Source organism: Lipotes vexillifer, unplaced genomic scaffold (assembly GCF_000442215.2).
Source record: "Lipotes vexillifer unplaced genomic scaffold, Lipotes_vexillifer_v1.1 scaffold230, whole genome shotgun sequence".
In the NCBI taxonomy this organism is placed as follows: Eukaryota; Metazoa; Chordata; class Mammalia; order Artiodactyla; family Lipotidae; genus Lipotes; species Lipotes vexillifer.
In genome coordinates this window covers 8,191,528-8,198,721 of record NW_006775143.1, presented here as the reverse complement: position 1 = coordinate 8,198,721, position 7,194 = coordinate 8,191,528, and positions in this window count along the sequence as shown.

Here is a 7,194-nt window from a genome sequence, read left to right as displayed (position 1 = left end):
GTGTTGAATTTTGTCGAATGCTTTTTCTACATCTACTGAGATTATCATATGGTTTTTATCCTTCAGTTTGTTAACATGGTGTATCACATTAATTGATTTGCGTATATTGAAGAATCCTTGCATTCCTGGGATAAACCCCACTTGATCATGGTGTATGATCCTTTTACTGTGCTGTTGGATTCTGTTGGCTAGTATTTTGTTGAGGATTTTTGCATCTATGCTCATCAGTGATATTGGCTTGTAGTTTTCTTTCTTTGTGACATCCTTGTCTGGTTTTGGTATCAAGGTGATGGTGGCCTCGTAGAATGAGTTTGGGAGTGTTCCTCCCTCTGCTATATTTTGGAAGAGTTTGAGAAGGATAGGTGTTAGCTCTTCTCTAAATGTTTGATAGAATTCGCCTGTGAAGCCATATCTGGTCCTGGGCTTTTGTTTGTTGGAAGATTTTTAATCACAGTTTCAATTTCAGTGCTTGTGATTGATCTGTTTATATTTTCTGTTTCTTCCTGGTTCAGTCTCGGAACGTTGTGCTTTTCTAAGAATTTGTCCATTTCTTCCAGGTTGTACATTTTATTGGCATGTAGTTGCTTCTAGTAATCACTCATGATCCTTTGTATTTCTGCAGTGTCAGTTGTTACTTCTTTATCATTTCTAATTCTATTGATTTTAGTCTTCTTCCTTTTTTTCTTGATGAGTCTGGCTAATGGTTTATCAATTTTGTTTATCTTCTCAAAGAACCAGCTTTTAGTTTTATTGATCTGTGCTATTGTTTCCTTCATTTCTTTTTCATTTATTTCTGATCTTATCTTTATGATTTCTTTCCTTCTGCTAACTTTGGGGTTTTTTTGTTCTTCTTTCTCTAATTGCTTGAGGTGCAAGGTTAGGTTGTTTATTTGAGATTTTCCTTGTTTCTTGAGGTAAGAGTGCATTGCTATAAACTTCCCTCTTAGAACTGCTTTTGCTGCAACCCATAGGTTTTGCATCATCATGTTTTCATTGTCGTTTGTTTCTAGGTATTTTTTGATTTCCTCTTTGATTTCTTCAGTGATCTCTTGGTTACTTAGCAGCGTATTGTTTAGCCTCCATGTGTTTGTATTTTTTACAGTTTTTTTTCCTGTAATTGATATCTAGTCTCATAGTGTTGTGGTCGGAAAACATACTTGATATGATTTTAGTTTTCTTAAATTTACCAAGGCTTGATTTGTGACCCAAGATATGGTCTGTCCTGGAGAATGTTCCATGAGCACTTGAGAAGAAAGTGCATTCTGTTGTTTTTGGATGGAATGCCCTATAAAAATCAATTAAGTCCATCTTATTTAATGTGTCATTTAAAGCTTGTGTTTCCTTATTTATTTTCATTTTTGATGCCCTGTCCATTGGTGAAAATGGGGTGTTAAAGTCCCCTCCTATTATAGCATTACTGTTGATTTCCCCTTGTATGGCTGTTAACATTTGCCTTATGTATTGAGGTGCTCTTATGTTGGGTGCATAAATATTTACCATTGTTATATCTTCTTCTTGGACTGATCCCTTGATAATTATGTACTGTCCTTCTTTGTCTCTTGTAATAGTCTGTGTTTTAAAGTCTATTCTGTCTGATATGAGAATTGCTACTCCAGCTTTCTTTTGATTTCCATTTGCATGGAATATCTTTTTCCATCCCCTCACTTTCAGTCTGTATGTGTCCCTAGGTCTGAAGTGGGTCTCTTGTAGACAGCATATATATGGGTTTTGTTTTTGTATCCATTCAGCCAGTCTGTGTCTTTTGGTTGGAGCATTTAATCCATTTACATTTAAGTTAATTATCTATATGTATGTTCCTGTTACCATTTTCTTAATTGTTTTGGGTTTGTTATTGTAGGTGTTTTCCTTCTCTTGTGTTTCCTGCCTAGAGAAGTTCCTTTAGCATTTGTTGTAAAGCTGGTTTGATGGTGCTGAATTCTCTTAGCTTTTGCTTGTCTGTAAAGGCTTTAATTTCTCTGTCAAATCTGAATGAGATCCTTGCTGGGTAGAGTAATCTTGGTTGTAGCATTTTCCCTTTCATCACTTTAAATATGTCCTGCCACTCCCTTCTGGTTTACAGAGTTTTTGCTGAAAGATCAGCTGTTAACCTTATGAGGATTCCCTTGCATGTTATTTGTTGCTTTTCCCTTGCAACAATATTTTTGTTTGTATTTAATTTTTGATAGTTTGATTAATAATATGTGTCTTGGTGCATTTCCTCCTTGGATTTATCCTGTATGGGACTCTCTGCACTTTCTGGACTTGATTGACTATTTCCTTTCCCATGTTAGGGAAGTTTTCAACTATAATCTCTTCATATATTTTCTCAGAACATTGCTTTTTCTCTTCTTCTTCTGGGACCCCTATAATTCGAATGCTGGTGCATTTAATCTTGTCCCAGAAGTGTCTGAGAGTGTCCTCAATTCTTTTCACTCTTTTTTCTTTTCTGCTCTGCAGTAGTTATTTCCACTATTTTATATTCCAGGTCACTTATCCATTCTTCTGCCTCAGTTATTCTTGTATTGCTTTCTTCTAGAGAATTTTAAAATTCATTTATTGTGTTGTTCATCATTGTTTGCTCTTTAGTTCTTCTAGGTCCTTGTTAAACGTTTCTTGTATTTTCTCCTTTCTATTTCCAAGATTATGGATCATCTTTACTCTCATTCCTCTGAATTCTTTTTCAGGTAGACTGCCTATTTCCTCTTCATTTGTTTGGTCTGGTGGGTTTTTACTTTGCTCCTTTATCTGCTGCATATTTCTCTGTCTTCTCATTTTGTTTTACTTACTGTGTTTGGGGTCTCCTGTTCGCAGGCTGCAGGTTCATAGTTCCCGTTGTTTTTTGTTTCCTGGTGAGGAAAGTGGGTGAGGTTGGTTCAGTGGGTTGTGTAGGCTTCCCGGTGGAGGGGTCTGGTGCCTGTGTTCTGATTTGTCGGGCCGGATCTTGTCTTTCTGGTGGACAGGGCCACATCTGGTGGTGTGTTTTGGGGTGTCTGTGGACTTATTATGATTTGAGGCAGGCTCTCTGCTAATGGATGGGGTTGTATTCCTGTCTTACTGGTTGTTTGGCATAGGGTGTCCAGCACTGGAGCTTGCTGGCCGTTGGGTGGAGCTGGGTCTTAACCTTGAGATGGAGATTTCTGGGAGAGCTCTTGCCGATTGATATTACGTGGAGCTGGGAGGTCTCTGGTGGTCCAATGTCCTGAACTCGGCTCTCCCATCTCAGAGGCTCAGGCCTGACACCAGGCCGGAGCACCAAGCCCCTGTCAGCCACGCGGCACGGCCTCTGCTGACCCCTTAGTCCCTCCAGCTCACTATACTTCAGCTACACCTGACATCTTTCAACCACATTTAGTTCTTTTCCACTTTAGAGACTGTGCACTTGCTGTTCCCTCTTTTCTCTGTTCAGTGACCACCAGCTGGATCCTTAGTTTCATTTAACTTCTTAGAAAACGCATTTTGTTGTTCACAAAGAGAACAGGAGGGCTGTGAGGAAATGTGTCACTTCTTCTAACCGGGCTCCCGGCACTGGAATCCCTGCCTCACCCCGCAGGCGCGTGGCCAAGGGGGGCACGGGCATGTGCCGGCGTTTGGAGCGGGCCTTCTGCTCCTGGGGGTCTGGGGAGCACCGGGAAAGGCCGGCCATGCGCGTTCACAAGTCAAGGTTTGCACCTCGCCTGCCTGTGCTGCATTTGGCTTTTCTGTTGCTATGTCAAGAGCTCTGCCCTACAGCAGGCTGATCTTTGCATGTTAGTTGGTGTGTGTGTTTGGTTTTTTGGAAAGCAGACTATAGTTTATAATTCTTCATCATGTAATGACAAAATAACTACCTGTCTAGAAAATGATTTTGGGAGGCAAGGACATTTTCTGACGTCTTTGTCCTTCTTTCCCCAACACTGTTATTACAAATTGATTAGAAGTACATTGTGAAAAATGCACAAAAGTTTTCCTAAATTTGTTTTCATGTGGCCTATCAGAATTATTACTGTTGGTGGGGGGTGCATTTCTCCCTCTACACCTCTTGAGCTCTTGTGGCTGAATTAATAATAAAACTGACACAAGACAGATTACCAGGAGAAAAAGGAAGAAATTAGTGTGGACAGAGGTCTCATAGAAATGGGACCTAAGAAGTGGCAAAGCAGGCACCTTTTATACCTTTTAGACAAAGAAACAATAAATTGGTGAGGAATTGACAGGACAAAGAAATTTAGGTTTGGGGTGCTCAATTAGTGAATAAACTAAACAGAGTTTGGGCTTCAGGTACTAAATTAAGGAAGTAACAGGGTTTGTTTATACAGGCTTCTTGGCCTGAATTCCTGTCTCTGGTGATAAAGGTATCTTTCTACCTCCAGATGCAGGGAGTATACCTTTCACATGAGAGATCTATTTCCTGCTTTCAGGGTGACAGAGAGGAGGGTCAGAGTGTCCCTCTTTCTTAAATAACTTTAATTAAAAATAATCATTATGCCACTGTAGCATATTTTGGGGTGGTCCACTCTGGGCCCCAACATTACCTATGCAATTACCACTTAATGTAATGATTGTATAAAATCATTAAGTGAATTGTAGACGCAGTGTAGTGATTATGTGCCTGGAGTCTACAGCCAGAGTACCTGGGTTTGAATCCTGACTCTGCCACTTAATGGTTGTGAAATCTCATTTCTTAATCTTTCTGTGCTCAGTTTTCCCATCTGTACATGGGGCTAATAACAGCACCTTTGTAAAGATGTAAAGTCCTTGGACCAGTACCTGGCATGAAGTCTGCACTGTAAAAGCTTGTTGAATGCAGATTCACAAATTAGTCCAGATAATTACAAGACCTTTAATCAAGATAATAAATAAATAGTACAAGTTCTTCTAAAGGAGGATGTTATGGATTTTAATTTTGACAATGCCTATCACTCCCTATAAAAGAACATTATTCCCCCAAAATATAACATACAAAGGCTATTGAAGGAACACTATGGGACAGTCACTTAATAATTAACTTTAAATGCCTTAAAAGAGATACTATAAAATTAAAAAATTTTACTAATGACAAAACACCATGTACTATAATAACAGCCCCCACCTTTGCTTTTGAGGGCAAGATTCAATTCATTCAATATTTATTCCTTCAAAAAGTACTTATCGGGCTTCCCTGGTGGCGCAGTGGTTGAGAGTCTGCCTGCCGATGCAGGGGACACGGGTCCGTGCCCCGGTCCGGGAAGATCCCACGTGCCGCGGAGCAGCTGGGCCCGTGAGCCATGGCCGCTGAGCCTGCGCGTCCGGAGCCTGTGCTCCGCAACGGGAGAGGCCACAACAGTGAGAGGCCTGCCTACTTCAAAAAAAAAAAAAAAAAAAAAAAGTACTTACCAGCTACAGTGTTTCAGATTCACTAATCAGTATAGCATAGTAAACTAAGGACACCTTATCTTCATGGAATTTCCAATCCAGTGGTAGAGACAGAAATGAAAAACAAGTTAACTAACAATTGTGTTATTACAATTTCTGAGAAGAACTAGGTGAAGAGAATACTACAAATAAATTACATAATGCGTATAAAGTGTTTAGGGGAGTTTCTGGTCCTTAGAATGCATACAATAAAAGTTATCTATGATTATTCATTATTCCAATAATTATTATAATTTATCCAGTTTATTCACCTGTTTAAAAAAAATCCATCATCTTAAATTGAAGTTTCTTGCCCTCTAGTGGAGACTTTGAGTCACAGCCACACAAGCAACTGAGAATCTCAGGTTAAGTGTTTTTGATGTTTCAGCAGCCGTTTAATGAGCTCTCCTGCTGGTTGGGATGCCCAGCACTGTGCTTGATAAGCCATGCAAGACGCTTGCCGGCCACAGGGCCCTGCATGCCCGTAACTTCCTTCAGAGGGCCTCCTTGTGCATGCTTGGTGCCATGTGACCTCACCATCCTCCCTGGGCACCATCTATAACTAGTCAGTGGTCTGTGAAGTGGCCTGGGGTAAAAGCTCTGCTGAATAAGCCTCCCCATATAGGAGGGCAATAGGTCCAGCTAATCAGCCTCAAAGCAGATCAAGACAGAGCCAATTAATCTGCAGTCAAAGAAAAGAGATGGAAAGTATTTGAACCCTGAGGATGACAGTATCAGAGGGAAGAATTCCTGCTATTGACCAGCCAGGGCTGCCTCCCATCCCGAAGATATTGCAGTAGCCCCAGGCAAGTCCAGGTGAGGCTGTGACTGTTGCCTTTTTCCTATCTTCCCTGAACATCTTTACTGTAACCCTGAGTTAACCCAGGTAGTTCCAGTGTTAAAGAACCTAACAAAGGTGCTTAAAATAAAAAAGTTATTTGGCTGCACTGGGTCCAAGTTGGGGCAAGGGGGATCTTTAGTTGTGGCATGTGGGACCTAGTTCCCTGACCAGGGATCGAACCCGGGCCCCCTGCATTGGGAGCATGGAGTCTTAACCACTGGACCACTAGGGAAGTCCCAAAGAAGCTTTAAATATCCATCCCATTTCATCTTTGCAACTGCTTGAGAAACCGGTATTATCATCTCCCAGGGGCTCAGAGAAGTTGAGTTACTTATCCAAAGTCACATAGCTAATAACTAGCAGCACAGAATTTACACCTTGCTATCAAAGTTCGTGTTCATTCCACTACTCCATAACCCATATCCATGGTATTGAAACCTGACTTAAATGGAGATATGAGATTAGATGTTCTCCCACATTTGATTTTAGCAAAAATCTCTTTTAAAAAATAACTAGCTTAGGGCTTCCCTGGTGGCTCAGTGGTTTAGAATTCTCCTGCCAATGCAGGGCACACAGGTTTGAGCCCTGGTCCAGGAAGATCCCACATACCGCAGAGCAACTAAGCCTGTGCACCACAACTACTGAGCCTGTGCTCTAGAGCCCGCAAGCCACAACTACTGAGCCTGCGCGCCACAACTACTGAAGCCTGTGTGCCTAGAGCCCGTGCTCCACAAGAGAAGCCACCGCATTGAGAAGCCCGCGCACCGCAATGAAGAGTAGCCCCCGCTTGCCGCAACTAGAGAAAGCCCACACGCAGCAACGAAGACCCAGTGCAGCCAAAAATAAATAGATAAATATTAAAAAACAAAAAACAAAAAAACAACTAGCTGGGGTGCAGCAGAGGCCAAGAACCAATAAACTACTTTGTTTATATTTAAATTTAAATTGTATTTATTTAATAATACTGTGCATAACGCAATATC